We start from the raw sequence: 15588 nt of genomic DNA on the forward strand, positions 1-15588 counted from the left end.
GTGGCTCTTCTCAGATTTCAGAACTTTCTGTCACAGAAATAAGAGGAAAAAATATTTTTTGGGCCAAATTCTGAGGTTTGCAAAGGATTCTGGGTAACAGAATCTGGTCAGAAACCCCACACGTCACCCCATCTTGGATTCCCCTAGGTGTCAAGTTTAAAAAAATGCATAGGTTTGGTACGTTTCCTTAGGTGCCGGCTGAGCTAGAGGCCAAAATCCACAGGTAGGCACTTTGCAAAAAACACCTCTGTTTTTTTGGGGAAAATTTGATTTGTACATGTTGTGTTTTGGGGCATTTCCTGTTGCGGGCACTAGGCCTACCCACACAAGTGATTTATTATTTTTTTCGGGAGACTTGGGGGAACGCTGGGTGGAAGGAAATTTGTCGCTCCTGTTGGATTCCAGAACTTTCTGTCACAGAAATGAGAGGAAAAAGTTTTTTTTTGGCCAAATTCTGAGGTTTGCAAAGGACTCTGGGTAACAAAACCTGGTGAGAGCCCCACAAGTCAGCCCATCTTGGACTCCCCTCGGCGTCTAGTTTTGAAAAATGCACACGTTTGGTAGATTTCCCTAGGTGCCGGCTGAGTTAGAGGCCAAAATCCACAGCTACTCTGTTTTCTTTGGGAAAATGTGATATGTCCATGTTGTGTTTTGGGGCATTTCCTGTCACGGGCGCTAGGCCTACCCACACAAGTGAGGTATCATTTTTATCAGGAACCTTGGTAAAATGCTGGGAGGAAGGAAATTTGTGGCTCCTGTCAGATTCCAGAACTTTCTGTCACAGAAATGAGAGGAAAAAGTATTTTTTGGGCCAAATTGTGAGGTTTGCAAAGGATTCTGGGTAACAGAACCTGATCAGAAACCCCACAAGTCACCCCATCTTAGATTCCCCTAGGTGTCTAGTTTAAAAAAATGAATAGGTTTGGTAGGTTTCCTTAGGTGCCGGCTGAGCTAAAGGCCAAAATCCACAGGTAGGCACTTTGCAAAAAACACCTCTGTTTTCTTTGGGAAAATTTGATGTGTCCATGTTGTGTTTTGGGGCATTTCCTTTTGCCGGCACTAGGCCTACCCACACAAGTGAGGTATTGTTTTTTTCGGGAGACTTGGGGAAACGCTATGTGGAAGGAAATTTGTGGCTCCTCTCAGATTCCAGAACTTTCTGTCACAGAAATGAGAGGAAAAAGTATTTTTTGGGCCAAATTTTGAGGTTTGCAAAGGATTCTGGGTAACAGAACCTGGTCAGAAACCCCACAAGTCACCCCATCTTGGATTCCCCTAGGTGTCTAGTTTAAAAAAAATGCATATGTATGGTAGGTTTCCTTAGGTGCCGGCTGAGATAAAGGCCAAAATCCACAGGTAGGCACTTTGCAAAAAACACCTCTGTTTTCTTTCGGAAAATTTGATGTGTCCATGTTGTGTTTTGGGGCATTTCCTTTTGCGGGCACTAGGCCTACCCACACAAGTGAGGTATTGTTTTTTTCGGGAGACTTGGGGGAACGCTATGTGGAAGGAAATTTGTGGCTCCTCTCAGATTCCAGAACTTTCTGTCAAAGAAATGAGAGGAAAAAGTGTTTTTTTGGCTACATTCTGAGGTTTGCAAAGGATTCTAGGTAACAAAACCTGGTGAGAGCCCCACAAGTCACCCCATCTTGGATTCCCATAGGTGTCTAGTTTTAGAAAATGCACAGATTTGGTAGGTTTCCCTAGTTGCCGGCTGAGTTAGAGGCCTAAAATTCACAGGTACGCACTTTGCAATAAAACACCTCTGTTTTCCTTGGGAAAATGTGATATGTCCACGTTGTGCTTTGGGGCATTTCCTGTTGCGGGCACTAGGCCTACCCACACAAGTGAGGTATCATTTTTGTTGCATGACTTGGGAAAACACTGGGTGGAAGGACATTTGTGGCACCTCTCAGATTTCAGAAGGTTCTGTCACCGAAATGTGAGGAGAAAGTGTTTTTTAGGCAAAATGTTGAGGTTTGCAAAGGATTCTGGGTAACAATTCCTAGTGAGAGTCCCACTAGCCACCCCATCTTGGTTTCCCCTAGGTGTCTAGTTTTCAAACACGCACAGGTCTCGTAGGTTTCCCTAGGTGCCGGCTGAGTTAGAGGCCAAAAATCCACAGGTACGCACTTTGCAATAAAACACCTCTATTTTCCTTGGGAAAATGTGATATGTCCACGTTGTGTTTTGGGTCATTTCCAGTTTTGGGCACTAGGCCTACCCACACAAGTGAGGTATGATTTTTATTGGGTGACTTGGGAAAACACTGCATGGAAGGAAATTTGTGGCTCCTCTCAGACTTCAGATCGTTCTGTCACCGAAACGTGAGTAGAAAGTGTTTTTTTAGCCAATTTTTGAGGTTTGCAAAGGATTATGGGTAAAAATACCTGGTGATAGCCCCACAAGCCACACCATCTTGGATTCCCCTAGGTGTCTAGTTTTCAAAAACACACAGGTTTTGTAGGTTTCCCCAGGTGCCAGATGAGCCAGAGGCTAAAATCCACAGGTAGGCACTTTGCAATAAAACACCTTTGTTTTCTTTGGGTAAATGTGATGTGTCCACGTTGTGTTTTGGGGCATTTCCTGTCGTGGGCGCGAGGCCTACCCACGCAACTGAGGTGTCATTTTTATCGGGAGACATCAGGGAACGCTGGGTGGAAGGTAATTAGTTGCTCCTCTCAGATTCCGAACTTTCGGTAACCGAAATATGAGGAGAAAGTGTTTTTTTAGCCAAATTTTGAGATTTGCAAAGGATTCTGGGTAACAAAACCTGGTAAGAGCCACACAAGTAACTCAATCTTGGATTCCCCTAGGTGTCTAGTTTTAAAAAATGCACATGTTTGGCAGGTTTCCCTGGGTGCTGTCTGAGCTAGAGGCCAAAATCGACAACTACACTGTTTTCTTTGGGAAAATGTGATGTGTCCATGTTGTGTTTTGGGGTATTTCCAGGCGCGGGCACTAGGCCTACCCACACAAGTGAGGTATCATTTTTTTGGGAGACTTGGGAAAGTGCTGGGTGGAAGGAAATTTGTGGCTCCTCTCAGATTCCAGAACTTTCTGTCACCGAAATGTGAGGAGAAAGTGTTTCTTTAGCCAAATTTTGAGGTTTGCAAAGGATTCTGGGTAACAATACCTGGTGAGAGCCCCACAAGTCACCCCATCTTGGATTCCCCTATGTGTCTAGTTTTAAAAAATGCACAGGTTTGGTAGGTTTCCCCTGGTGCCGGCTGAGCTAGACGCCAAAATCCACAGCTACTCTGTTTTCTTTGGGAAAATGCTGGCTGAAGGGAAATTTGTGGCTCCTCTCAGATTCCAGAACTTTCTGGCACCAAAATGAGAGGAAAAAGTATTTCTTTGGCCACATTTTGAGGTTTGCAAAGGACTCTGGGTAACAAAACCTGGTGAGAGCCCCACAAGTCAGGTTTCGAAGGTTTCCCTAGGTGCCGGCTGAGTTAGAGGCCAAAATCCACAGCTACTCTGTTTTCTTTGGGAATATGTGATGTGTCTATGTTTTGTTTTGGGGCATTTCCTGTTGTGGGCGCTTGGCGTACACACACAAGTGAGGTACCATTTTTAACAGGAGACTTGGGAAAATGCTGGGTGGAAGGAAATTTGTGGCTCCTCTCAGATTCCAGAACTTTCTGTCACAGAAATGAGAGGGAAAAGTATTTTTTGGGCCAAATTTTGAGGATTGCAAAGGATTCTGGGTAACAGAACCTGGCCTGAAACCCCACAAGACACCCAATCTTGGATTCCCCTTGGTGTCTAGTTTTAAAAAATTCATAGGTTTGGTAGGTTTCCTTAAGTGCTGGCTGAGGTAGAGGCCAAAATCCACAAGTAGGCACTTTGCAAAAAAACACCTCTGTTTTCCTTGGGAAAATGCGATGTGTCCATGATGTGTTTTGAGGCACTTCCTGTCGCGGGCGCTAGGCCTACCCACACAAGTGAGGTATCATTTTTATCGGGAGACTTGAAAGAACGCTTGGTGGAAAGAAATTTGTGGCTCCTCTCAGATTCCAGAACTTTCTGTCACCGAAATGTGAGGAGAAAGTATTTTTTTAGCCACATTTTGAGGTTTGCAAAGGATTCTGGGTAACAAATCTTGGTGAGACCCTCACAAGTCACCCCATCTTGGATTCCCCTAGGTGTATAGTTTTCAAAAATGCACAGGTTTGTTAGGTTTCCCTGGGTGCTGGCTGAGCTAGAGGCCAAAATCGACAGCTACTCTGTTTTCTTTGGGAAATTGTGATGTGTCCATGTTGTGTTTTGGGGCATTTCCTGCCACGGGCGCTAGGCCTACCCACACAAATGAGGTATCATTTTTATCGGGTGACTTGGGAAAACACTGCGTGGCAGGAAATTTGTGGCTCCTTTCAGATTTCAGATCGTTCTGTCACCGAAATGTGAGGAGAAAGTGTTTTTTTACTCAAATTTTGAGGTTTGCAAAGGATTCTGGGTAACAGAAACTGGTAACAGCCCCACAAGTCACCCCATCTTGGATTCCCCTAGGTGTCTAGTTTTAGAAATTGCACAGGTTTGGTAGGTTTCCCTAGGTGCTGGCTGAGCTAGTGGCCAAAATCCACAGGTAGGCACTTTGCAAAAAAACACCTCTGTTTTCTTTGGGAAAATGTGATGTGTCCACGATGTGTTTTGAGGCATCTCCTGTCACGGGCGCTAGGGCTACCCACACAAGTGACGTATCATTTTTTTGGGATACTTGGGAAAATGCTGGGTGGAAGGAAATTTGTGGCTCCTCTCAGATTCCAGAACTTTCTGTCACCGAAATGTGAGGAGAAAGTGTTTTTTAGCCAAATTTTGAGGTTTGCAAAATTTCTGGGTAACAATACCTGGTGAGAGAGCCCCACAAGTCACCCCATTTTGGATTCCCCTAGGTGTCTAGTTTTGAAAAACGCACAGGTTTGGTAGGCTTCCCTGGGCTAGAGCCCAAAATCCACAGCTAATCTGTTTTCTTTGGGAAAATGTGATGTGTCTATGTTTTGTTTTGGGGCATTTCCTGTCACGAGCGCTAGGCCTACCAACTCAAGTGAGGTATCATTTTTATCAGGAGACTTGGGAAAATGCTTGGTGGAAGGAAATTTGTGGCTCCTCTCAGATTCCAGAACTTCTGTCACCAAAATTTGAGGAGAAAGCTTTTTTTAGCCAAATTTTGAGATTTGCAAAGGATTCTGGGTAACAAATCCTGGTGAGACCCTCACGAGTCATCCCATCCTGGATTCCGCAAGGTGTCTAGTTTTAAAAAATGCAAAGGTTTGGTATGTTTCCCTACGTGCTGGCTGAGCTAGAGGCCAAAATCCGCATGTAGGAATTTTGCAATAAAAAAACTCTGTTTTCTTTGGGAAAACGTGTCCACGTTGTGTTTTGGGGCATTTCCTGTTGCGGGCACTAGGCCTGCCCACACAAGTGAGGTATCATTTTTATCCTGTGACTTGGGAAAACACTGCGTGGAAGGAAATTTGCTGTTCCTCTCAGATTTCAGATCGTTCTGTCACCGAAATGTGAGGAGAAAGTGTTTTTTTAGCCAAATTTTGAGGTTTGCAAAGGATTCTAAGTAACAATACCTGGTGAGAGCCCCACAAGCCACCCCATCTTGGATTTCCCTAGGTGTCTAGTTTTCAAAAATGCACAGGTTTTGTAGGTTTCCCTAGGTGCCAGCTGAGCCAGAGGCCAAAATCCACAGGTAGGCACTTTGCAATAAAAAACCCTCTGTTTTCTTTGGGAAAATGTAATGTTTCCACGTTGTGTTTTGGGGTATTTCTTGTCGCGGGCGCCAGGCCTACCCACGCAAGTGAGGTATAATTTTTTTGTGAGACTTGGGAAAATGCTAGGTGGCAGGAAATTTGTGGCTCCTCTCAGATTCCAGAACTTTCGGTCACCGAAATGTGAGGAGAAGTGTTTTTTTTTTTTAGCCAAGTTTTGAGATTTGCAAAGGATTCTGGGTAACAAAATCTGGTAAGAGCCCCACAAGTCACCCCATCTTGGATTCCCCTAGGTGTCTAGCTTTAAAAAATACACAGGTTTGGTAGGTTTCCTTGGGTGCCGGCTGAGCTAGAGGCTAAAATCCACAGTTACTCTGTTTTCTTTATGAAAATGTGATGTCTCCATGTTGTGATTTGGGGCATTTCCTGTCACGGGCGCTTGGCCTACCCACACAAGTGAGGGATCATTTTTATCAGGAGACTTGGGAAAATGCTTGGTGGAAGGAAATTTGTGGCTTCTCTCAGATTCCAGAACTGTTTGTCACCAAAATGAGAGGAAAAAGTATTTCTTTGGCCACATTTTGAGGTTTGCAAAGGATTCTGGGTAACATAAACTGTTAAGAGCCCCACAAGTCACCCCATCTTGGATTCCCCTAGGTGTCTAGTTTAAAAAATTGCACATGTTTGGTAGGTTTCCCTAGGTGCTGGCTGAGCTAGAGGCCAAAATCCACAGGTAGGCACTCAGCAAAAAAACACCTCTGTTTTCTTTGGGAAAATGTGATGTGTCAACAATGTGTTTTGAGGCATTTCCTGTCGCGGGCGCTAGGCCTACCCACACAAGTGAGGTATCATTTTTATCGGGAGACTTCAGGGAACGCTGGGTGGAAGGAAGTTTGTCACTCCTCTCAGATTCCAGAACTTTCTGTCACCGAAATGAGAGGAAAAAGTATTTCTTTGGCCACATTTTGAGGTTTGCAAAGAATTCTGGGTAACAGAAACTGGTAAGAGCCCCACAAGTCACCCCATCTTGGATTCCCCTAGGTGTCTAGTTTAAAAAAATGCATAGGTTTGGTACGTTTCCTTAGGTGCCGGCTGAGCTAGAGGCCAAAATCCACAGGTAGGCACTTTGCAAAAAAACACCTCTGTTTTCTTTGGGAAAATGTGATGTGTCCACGATGTGATTTGAAGCATCTCCTGTCGCGGGCGCTAGGCATACCCACACAAGTGAGGTATCCTTTTTATCGGGATACTTCAGGGAACACTGGCTGGGTGGAAGGAAATTTGTGGCTCCTCTCAGATTCCAGAACTTCTGTCACCAAAATGTGAGGAGAAAGCTTTTTTTAGCCAAATTTTGAGATTTGCAAAGGATTCTGGGTAACAAATCCTGGTGAGACCCTCACGAGTCATCCCATCCTGGATTCCGCTAGGTGTCTAGTTTAAAAAAATGCAAAGGTTTGGTATGTTTCCCTACGTGCTGGCTGAGCTAGAGGCCAAAATCCGCATGTAGGCATTTTGCAATAAAAAAACTCTGTTTTCTTTGGGAAAACGTGTCCACGTTGTGTTTTGGGGCATTTCCTGTTGCGGGCACTAGGCCTGCCCACACAAGTGAGGTATCATTTTTATCCTGTGACTTGGGAAAACACTGCGTGGAAGGAAATTTGCTGTTCCTCTCAGATTTCAGATCGTTCTGTCACCGAAATGTGAGGAGAAAGTGTTTTTTTAGCCAAATTTTGAGGTTTGCAAAGGATTCTAAGTAACAATACCTGGTGAGAGCCCCACAAGCCACCCCATCTTGGATTTCCCTAGGTGTCTAGTTTTCAAAAATGCACAGGTTTTGTAGGTTTCCCTAGGTGCCAGCTGAGCCAGAGGCCAAAATCCACAGGTAGGCACTTTGCAATAAAAAACCCTCTGTTTTCTTTGGGAAAATGTAATGTTTCCACGTTGTGTTTTGGGGTATTTCTTGTCGCGGGCGCCAGGCCTACCCACGCAAGTGAGGTATAATTTTTTTGTGAGACTTGGGAAAATGCTAGGTGGCAGGAAATTTGTGGCTCCTCTCAGATTCCAGAACTTTCGGTCACCGAAATGTGAGGAGAAGTGTTTTTTTTTTTTAGCCAAGTTTTGAGATTTGCAAAGGATTCTGGGTAACAAAATCTGGTAAGAGCCCCACAAGTCACCCCATCTTGGATTCCCCTAGGTGTCTAGCTTTAAAAAATACACAGGTTTGGTAGGTTTCCTTGGGTGCCGGCTGAGCTAGAGGCTAAAATCCACAGTTACTCTGTTTTCTTTATGAAAATGTGATGTCTCCATGTTGTGATTTGGGGCATTTCCTGTCACGGGCGCTTGGCCTACCCACACAAGTGAGGGATCATTTTTATCAGGAGACTTGGGAAAATGCTTGGTGGAAGGAAATTTGTGGCTTCTCTCAGATTCCAGAACTGTTTGTCACCAAAATGAGAGGAAAAAGTATTTCTTTGGCCACATTTTGAGGTTTGCAAAGGATTCTGGGTAACATAAACTGTTAAGAGCCCCACAAGTCACCCCATCTTGGATTCCCCTAGGTGTCTAGTTTTAAAAATTGCACATGTTTGGTAGGTTTCCCTAGGTGCTGGCTGAGCTAGAGGCCAAAATCCACAGGTAGGCACTCAGCAAAAAAACACCTCTGTTTTCTTTGGGAAAATGTGATGTGTCAACAATGTGTTTTGAGGCATTTCCTGTCGCGGGCGCTAGGCCTACCCACACAAGTGAGGTATCATTTTTATCGGGAGACTTCAGGGAACGCTGGGTGGAAGGAAGTTTGTCACTCCTCTCAGATTCCAGAACTTTCTGTCACCGAAATGTGAGAAGAAAGTGTTTTTTTAGCCAAATGTTGAGGTTTGCAAAGGATTCTGGGTAACAAATCCTGGTGAGACCCTCACAAGTCTCCCCATCTTGGATTCCCCTAGGTGTATAGTTTTAAAAAATACACAGGTTTGGTAGGTTTCCCTGGGAGCTGGCTGAGTTAGAGGCCAAAATCGACAGCTACTCTGTTTTCTTTGGAAAAATGTGTCCATGTTGTCTTTTTGGGCATTTCCTGTCGCGGGCGCCAGGCCTACCCACGCAAGTGAGGTATCATTTTTTTTGGGAGACTTGGGAAAATACTGGGTGGAAGGAAATTTGTGGCTCCTCTCAGATTCCAGAACTTTCTGTCACCGAAATGTGAGGAGAAAGTGTTTTTTTTGCCAAATTTTGAGGTTTGCAAAGGATTCTGGGTAACAATACCTGGTGAGAGCCCCACAAGTCACCCCATCCTGGATTCCCCTAGGTGTCTAGTTTTAAAAAACGCACAGGTTTCGTAGGTTTCAATACGTGCTGGCTGAGCTAGAGGCCAAAATCCACAGGTAGGCACTTTGCAATAAAACACCTCTGTTTTTTTGGGGTAAATGTGATGTGTCCACGTTGTGTTTTGAGGCATTTCCTGTTGCGGGCACGAGACCTACCCACACAAGTGAGGTATCATTTTTTTGGAAGACTTGGGAAAATGCTGGGTGGAAGGAAATTTGTGGCTCTATCAGATTCCAGAACTTTCGGTCACCGAAATGTGAGGAGAAAGTGTATTTTTTTTAGCCAAGTTTTGAGATTTGCGAAGGATTCTGGGTACAAAATCTGGTAAGAGCCCCACAAGTCACCCCAGCTTGGATTCCCCTAAGTGTCTAGTTTTCAAAAATGCACAGGTTTGGTAGGTTTCCCTATGTGCCGGCTGAGCTAGAGGCCAAAATCCACAGCTACTCTGTTTTCTTTGAGAAAATGTGATGTGTCCACATTGTGTTTTGGGGCATTTCCTGTCGCGGGCGCTTGGCCTACCCACACAAGTGAGGTATCATTTTTTTGGGAGACTTGGGAAAATGCTGGGTGGAGTGAAGTTTGTGGCTCCTCTCAGATTACAGCACTTTCTGTCACAGAAATGAGAGGAAAAAGTATTGTTTTGGCCAAATTTTGAGGTTTGCAAAGGATTCTGGGTAACAGAACGTGGTCAGAGCCCCACAAGTCACCCAATCTTGGATTCCCCTAGGTGTCTAGTTTTAAAAAATGTATAGGTTTTGTAGGTTTCCTTAGGTGCCGGCTGAGCTAAAGGCCACAATCCACAGGTAGGCACTTTGCAAAAACACCTCTGTTTTCTTTAGGAAAATTGGATGTGTCCATGTTGTGTTTTGGGGCATTTCCTGTTGAGGGCAGTAGGCCTACCCCCTAAAGTGAGGTATTATTTTTATCGGGAGACTTGGGTGAACGCTGGGTGGAAGGAAATTTGTGGCTCCTGTTGGATTCCAGAACTTTCTGTCACAGAAATGAGAGGAAAAAGTGTTTTTTTGGCCAAATTCTTAGGTTTGCAAAGTATTCTGGGTAACAAAACCTGGTGAGAGACCCACAAGTCACCCCATCTTGGATTCCACTAGGTGTCTAGTTTTCAACAATGCACAGGTTTGGTAGATTTCCCTTGGTGCTGGCTGAGCTAGAGGCAAAAATCCACAGGTGGGCACTTTGCAAAAAAAACCCTCGGTTTTCTTTGTGAAAATGTGATGTGTCCACATTGTGTTTTGGGTCATTTCCTCTCGCGGGGGCTAGGCCTACCCACACAAGTGAAATATCATTTTTATCAGGAGACTTCAGGGAACGCTGGATGGAAGCAAATTTGTGGCTCCTCTCAGATTCCAGAACTTTCTGTCACCGAAATTTGAGGAGAAAGTGTTTCTTTAGCCAAATGTTGAGGTTTGCAAAGGATTCTGGGTAACAAGACCTACTGAGAGCCCCACAAGTCACCCCATCTTGGATTCCCCTAGGTGTCCAGGTTTTAAAAATGCTCAGGTTTGGTAGGTTTCCCTGAGCTAGAGGCCAAAATACACAGGTAGGCACTTTGCAAAAAACACCTCTGTTTTCTCTGGGAAAATGTGTGTGTCCACGTTGTGTTTTGGGGCATTTCCTGTCGCGGGCGCTAGGCCTACCCACACAACTGAAGTATCATTCCTATCGGGAGACTTGGGGAAATGCTGGGTGGAAGGACATTTGTGGCTCCTCTCAGATTTCAGAACAGTCTTTCACCAAAATGTGAGGAGAAAGAGTTTTTTGGGCCAAATTTTGAGGTTTGCAAAGGATTCTGGGTAACAAAACCTGATGAGAGCCCCACAAGTCACCCCATCTTGTATTCCCCTAGGTGTCTAGTTTTCACAAATGTGCAGGTTTGGTAGGTTTCCCTTGGTGACGGCTGAGTTAGAGGCCAAAACCCACAGGTAGGCACTTTGCAAAAAACACCTCTGTTTTCTTTAGGAATATGCGATGTGTCCACATTGTGTTTTGGGGCATTTCCTGTTGCGGGCGCTAGGCCTACCAACACAAGTGAGGTAACATTCTTATCGGGAGACTTGGTAAAATGCTGGGTGGAAGGGAATTTGTGGCTCCTCTCAGATTCCGGAACTTTCTGTCACCGAAATGAGAGGAAAAAGTGTTTTTTGGCCACATTTTGAGGTTTGCAAAGGATTCTAGGTAACAAAGCCTGGTGAGAGCCCCACAAGTCACCACATCTTGGATTCCCCTCAGTGTCTAGTTTTAAAAAATGCAGATGTTTGGTATGTTTCCCTAGGTGCCGGCTGAGCTAAAGGCCAAAATACAAAGGTAGGCACTTTGCAAAAAACACCTCTGTTTTCTTTGGGAAAATTTGATGTGTCCATGTTGTGTTTTGGGGCATTTCCTGTTGTGGGCACTAGGCCTACCCACACAAGTGAGATATTTTTTTGATGGGGAGAGTTGGGGGAACACTGGGTGGAAGGAAATTTGTGACTCCTGTTGGATTCCAGAACTTTCTGTCACAGAAATGAGAGGAAAAAGTGTTTTTTTGGCCAAATTTTGAGGTTTGCAAAGGAGTCTGGGTAACAGAACCTGGTCAGAGCCCCACAAGTCACCCCATCTTGGATTCCCAGAGGTGTCTAGTTTTACAAAATGCAAATCAAATCAAATCATTAACATTTATAAAGCGCGCTACTCACCCGTGCGGGTCTCAAGGCGCTAGGGGGGAAAGGGGGGGTTATCGCTGCTCGAACAGCCAAGTCTTTAGGAGTCTCCGGAAAGCGGAGTGGTCCTGGGTGGTCCTGAGGCTGGTGGGGAGGGAGTTCCAGGTCTTGGCCGCCAGGAAGGAGAAAGATCTCCCACCCGCCGTGGAGCGGCGGGTGCGAGGGACGGCAGCAAGTGTGAGGCCAGCGGAGCGGAGGGGGCGGGTGGGGACGTAGAAGCTGAGGCGTCTGTTGAGGTATTCCGGTCCCTTGTTGTGGAGGGCTTTGTGTGCGTGGGTGAGAAGACGGAAGGTGATCCTTTTGCTGACTGGGAGCCAATGCAGGTGTCTCAGGTGTGCGGAGATGTGGCTGTTGCGGGGTACGTCGAGGATGAGGCGGGCCGAGGCGTTTTGGATGCGTTGCAGGCGGTTTTGGAGTTTGGCGGTGGTCCCGGCGTAGAGGGTGTTGCCGTAGTCCAGGCGACTCGTGACAAGGGCGTGGGTCACGGTTTTTCTGGTGTCGGCGGGGATCCAGCGGAAGATCTTGCGGAGCATGCGGAGAGTGAGGAAGCAGGCGGAGGACACGGCGTTGACTTGCTTGGTCATGGTGAGAAGAGGGTCCAAGATGAAGCCGAGGTTGCGGGCGTGGTCTGCGGGGGTCGGTGCGGTGCCGAGGGCCGTGGGCCACCAGGAGTCGTCCCAGGCGGACGGGGTGTTGCCGAGGATGAGGACTTCCGTTTTTTCAGAGTTCAGCTTTAGGCGGCTGAGCCTCATCCAATCTGCGACGTCCTTCATACCCTCTTGTAGGTTGGTCTTGGCGCTGGCGGGGTCCTTGGTGAGGGAGAGTACAAGTTGGGTGTCGTCGGCGTAGGAGGTGATGATGATGTCGTGCTTGCGTACGATGTCGGCGAGGGGGCTCATGTAGACATTGAAGAGTGTCGGGCTGAGCGATGAGCCTTGAGGTACGCCGCAGATGATCTTGGTGGGTTCTGAGCGAAACGGAGGGAGGTAAACTCTTTGGGAGCGGTTAGCGAGGAAGGAGGCGATCCAGTCCAGGGCCTGGCCTTGGATCCCAGTGGAGCGTAGGCGGGTGATTAGGGTGCGGTGACAGACGGTGTCAAAGGCAGCCGAGAGGTCGAGGAGAATGAGGGCGACTGTTTCACCGTTGTCCATCAGGGTTCTGATGTCGTCTGTGACTGAGATGAGGGCGGTTTCCGTGCTGTGGTTGGTTCGGAATCCGGTTTGTGAAGGGTCGAGCAGGTTGTTGTCTTCCAGGAAGGTGGTCAGCTGTTTGTTGACGGTCTTTTCTATTACCTTGGCTGGGAAAGGTAGAAGAGAGATGGGGCGGAAGTTTTTCAGGTCGCTTGGGTCAGCCGTAGGTTTCTTTAGTAGGGCGTTGACTTCAGCGTGCTTCCAGCATTCGGGGAAGGTAGCAGAAGAAAAAGAAGAGTTGATGACGGTCTGGAGGTGCGGGGCGATGATGTCGTCGGCTTTGTTAAAGATGAAGTGCGGGCAGGGGTCCGAAGGGGCGCCGGAGTGGATAGAGTTCATGATGGATTTGGTTTCTTCCGTGTTGATGTGGGTCCAGTTGTTGAGGGTGATGTCCGGGGAAGCGGGTTCAGTGGTGTATGGTTGGGTCTGGTGTCCGAAGCTGTCGTGGAGGTCGCTGATCTTGCGATGGAAGAAAGTGGCGAGGGATTCGCACAAATCCTGTGAGGGCGTGACGGCGTTGGCGCTGGCGCTGGGGTTGGAGAACTCTTTGACGATGCTGAAGAGTTCTCTGCTGTTGTGGCTGTTTTTGTCTAGTCTGTCGGTGAAAAAGTTCCTTTTGGCAGTGCGGATCAGGTGGTGGTGTTCGCGTGTAGCGTTCTTGAGGGCGGTCATGTTGTCAGCGGTGTGGTCCTTGCGCCAGGCCTTCTCAAGGGCACGACAAGTTTTCTTTGATTCTTTGAGGGTGTCAGAGAACCAGAGAGGTTTTTTGGTGTTGGTCTGTCGATGCGTGCGTTTGAGGGGAGCAAGGTTGTCAGCGCAGTTGGAGATCCAGTTTGTGAGGTTGAGAGCTGCGTCGTTGGGGTCGGTGGTGAGGGTGGGTTGGTTGGCGGCGAGAGCGGAGAAGAGTTGCTCTTCAGGGATCTTGTTCCACTGTCGACGAGGGATGGGTTGAGTGCGGAGGTGGGAGGTCTCGCGTCGGAATGTGAAGTGGACGCAGCTGTGGTCGGTCCAGTGTAGGGCAGAGGTGTGGCTGAAGAAGACGTGTTTGCTGGCGGAGAAGATAGGGTCGAGCGTGTGTCCGGCGATGTGGGTGGCGGTGTTCACCAGTTGTTTGAGGCAGAGGTTGGCGAGGTTGTCGAGCAGGGTGGTGGTGTTGGGGTCGTTGTTTTGTTCCAGATGGAAGTTGAGGTCGCCTAGGAGGATGTAGTCCGGTGAGGCGAGGGCGTGCGGGGAGATGAAGTCGGCGATGGCGTCGCTGAAAGAGGCGCGAGGTCCGGGAGGACGGAAGACGAGGGATCCTCTGAGGGTGGTCCTTGGGTCGGTGCGAATCTGAAAATGCAGGTGTTCAGCGGCGAGGGGGGGGGTCTTCGGTGGAGGTGGTGACGCTGATGGAGTCTTTGAAGATGATGGCGACACCTCCTCCTACTTGGTTGGTGCGGTCTTTTCTGGAGATCTTGTAGCCTTCGGGGATGGCGGGTAGCGATGTCTGGAGCAGAGGAGGCGTTCATCCATGTCTCCGTGATGAAGGCGACGTCCGGGGCTGTGGAGTCCAGGAGGTCCCAAAGTTCAACGGCGTGCTTGTGGACGGAACGAGCGTTGACCAGGATACACTTGAGGTGGTTGATGGCGCGTGGGCTTGTGGTCGTGGTAGTTGCGTGGTGGAAGATGCGTTTGCAGGAGTTGCAGGCGAAGGGTCCATGGGTGCGTTTGGGGTGAGCTAGGAAGCAGGTTTTGGAGCGCCCTGGGTTGAGGGCGTGGAGGGTGGTGGGGTCGTAGCGGATCAGCGGGGCTTGGGGGAGCTGGGGACCAGGGGTCGTGGCGCTGGGCGCGGGCCAGGCGCGGACGGGCGCCATAAGAGGTAGGAGGGGGGGGGAGGGGTCAGCTGGGGGCGAATGGGAGCTGGGGGGCGGGGGCGTGCAGGAGGTCGCGGCGGGAAAGCGCGAGGGAGGGGGGGACAGGTAGAGTGAGAGGAGCTGGGGGAGGGGGTTTAGGGTGGAGGAGGGTGAGTGTTAGGAGGTTTGGAGATTAGGGAGAGAGATAGGAGTAGGGTTGTGAAGATAGGGGAGGGGGGGTTGTAGAGGTGGGTGAGGGAGAGAGGTAGAGTGAGAGGATAGGGAGATAGGTAGTAGAGGGGGTGGCGGGAGGGGGGGAGAGATAGAGAAATAGATAGAGAAAATAGATAGAGAAGTCGATAGATAGGGAAATAGATAGATAGACAGATAGGTAGGTAGGAGGAGGTGGAGAGTGGGGGAGTTAGATAGTGAGATAGGGAGCTAGAGAGATAGGAAGATAGGAGGAGTGAGGGAGGTAGATAGCGAACGGGTTAGCTAGGGGTGAGAGAGGGGGAGGCGAGTGAGGGAGGGGGATGAGGAAGGAGCAGGAGGGCAGGCTCGGGGGAAGAAGACGGAGGAGGTAGAAGAGCCGAAGACAGGAGAACAGAAGACAGAAGAACAGAAGACAGAAGAACAGAAGACCGGAAGAGCAGAAGACAGAAGAACAGAAGAACAGAAGACAGAAGCACAGAAGATCGGAAGAGCAGAAGAACAGAGAAGAACACAGAAGAACACAGAAGAACACAGAAGAACACAGAAGAACACAGAAGAACCGAGAAGAAGAACACAGAAGCACAGAGAAGAACAG

This window comes from Pleurodeles waltl, chromosome 10 (genome assembly GCF_031143425.1).
Source record: "Pleurodeles waltl isolate 20211129_DDA chromosome 10, aPleWal1.hap1.20221129, whole genome shotgun sequence".
In the NCBI taxonomy this organism is placed as follows: Eukaryota; Metazoa; Chordata; class Amphibia; order Caudata; family Salamandridae; genus Pleurodeles; species Pleurodeles waltl.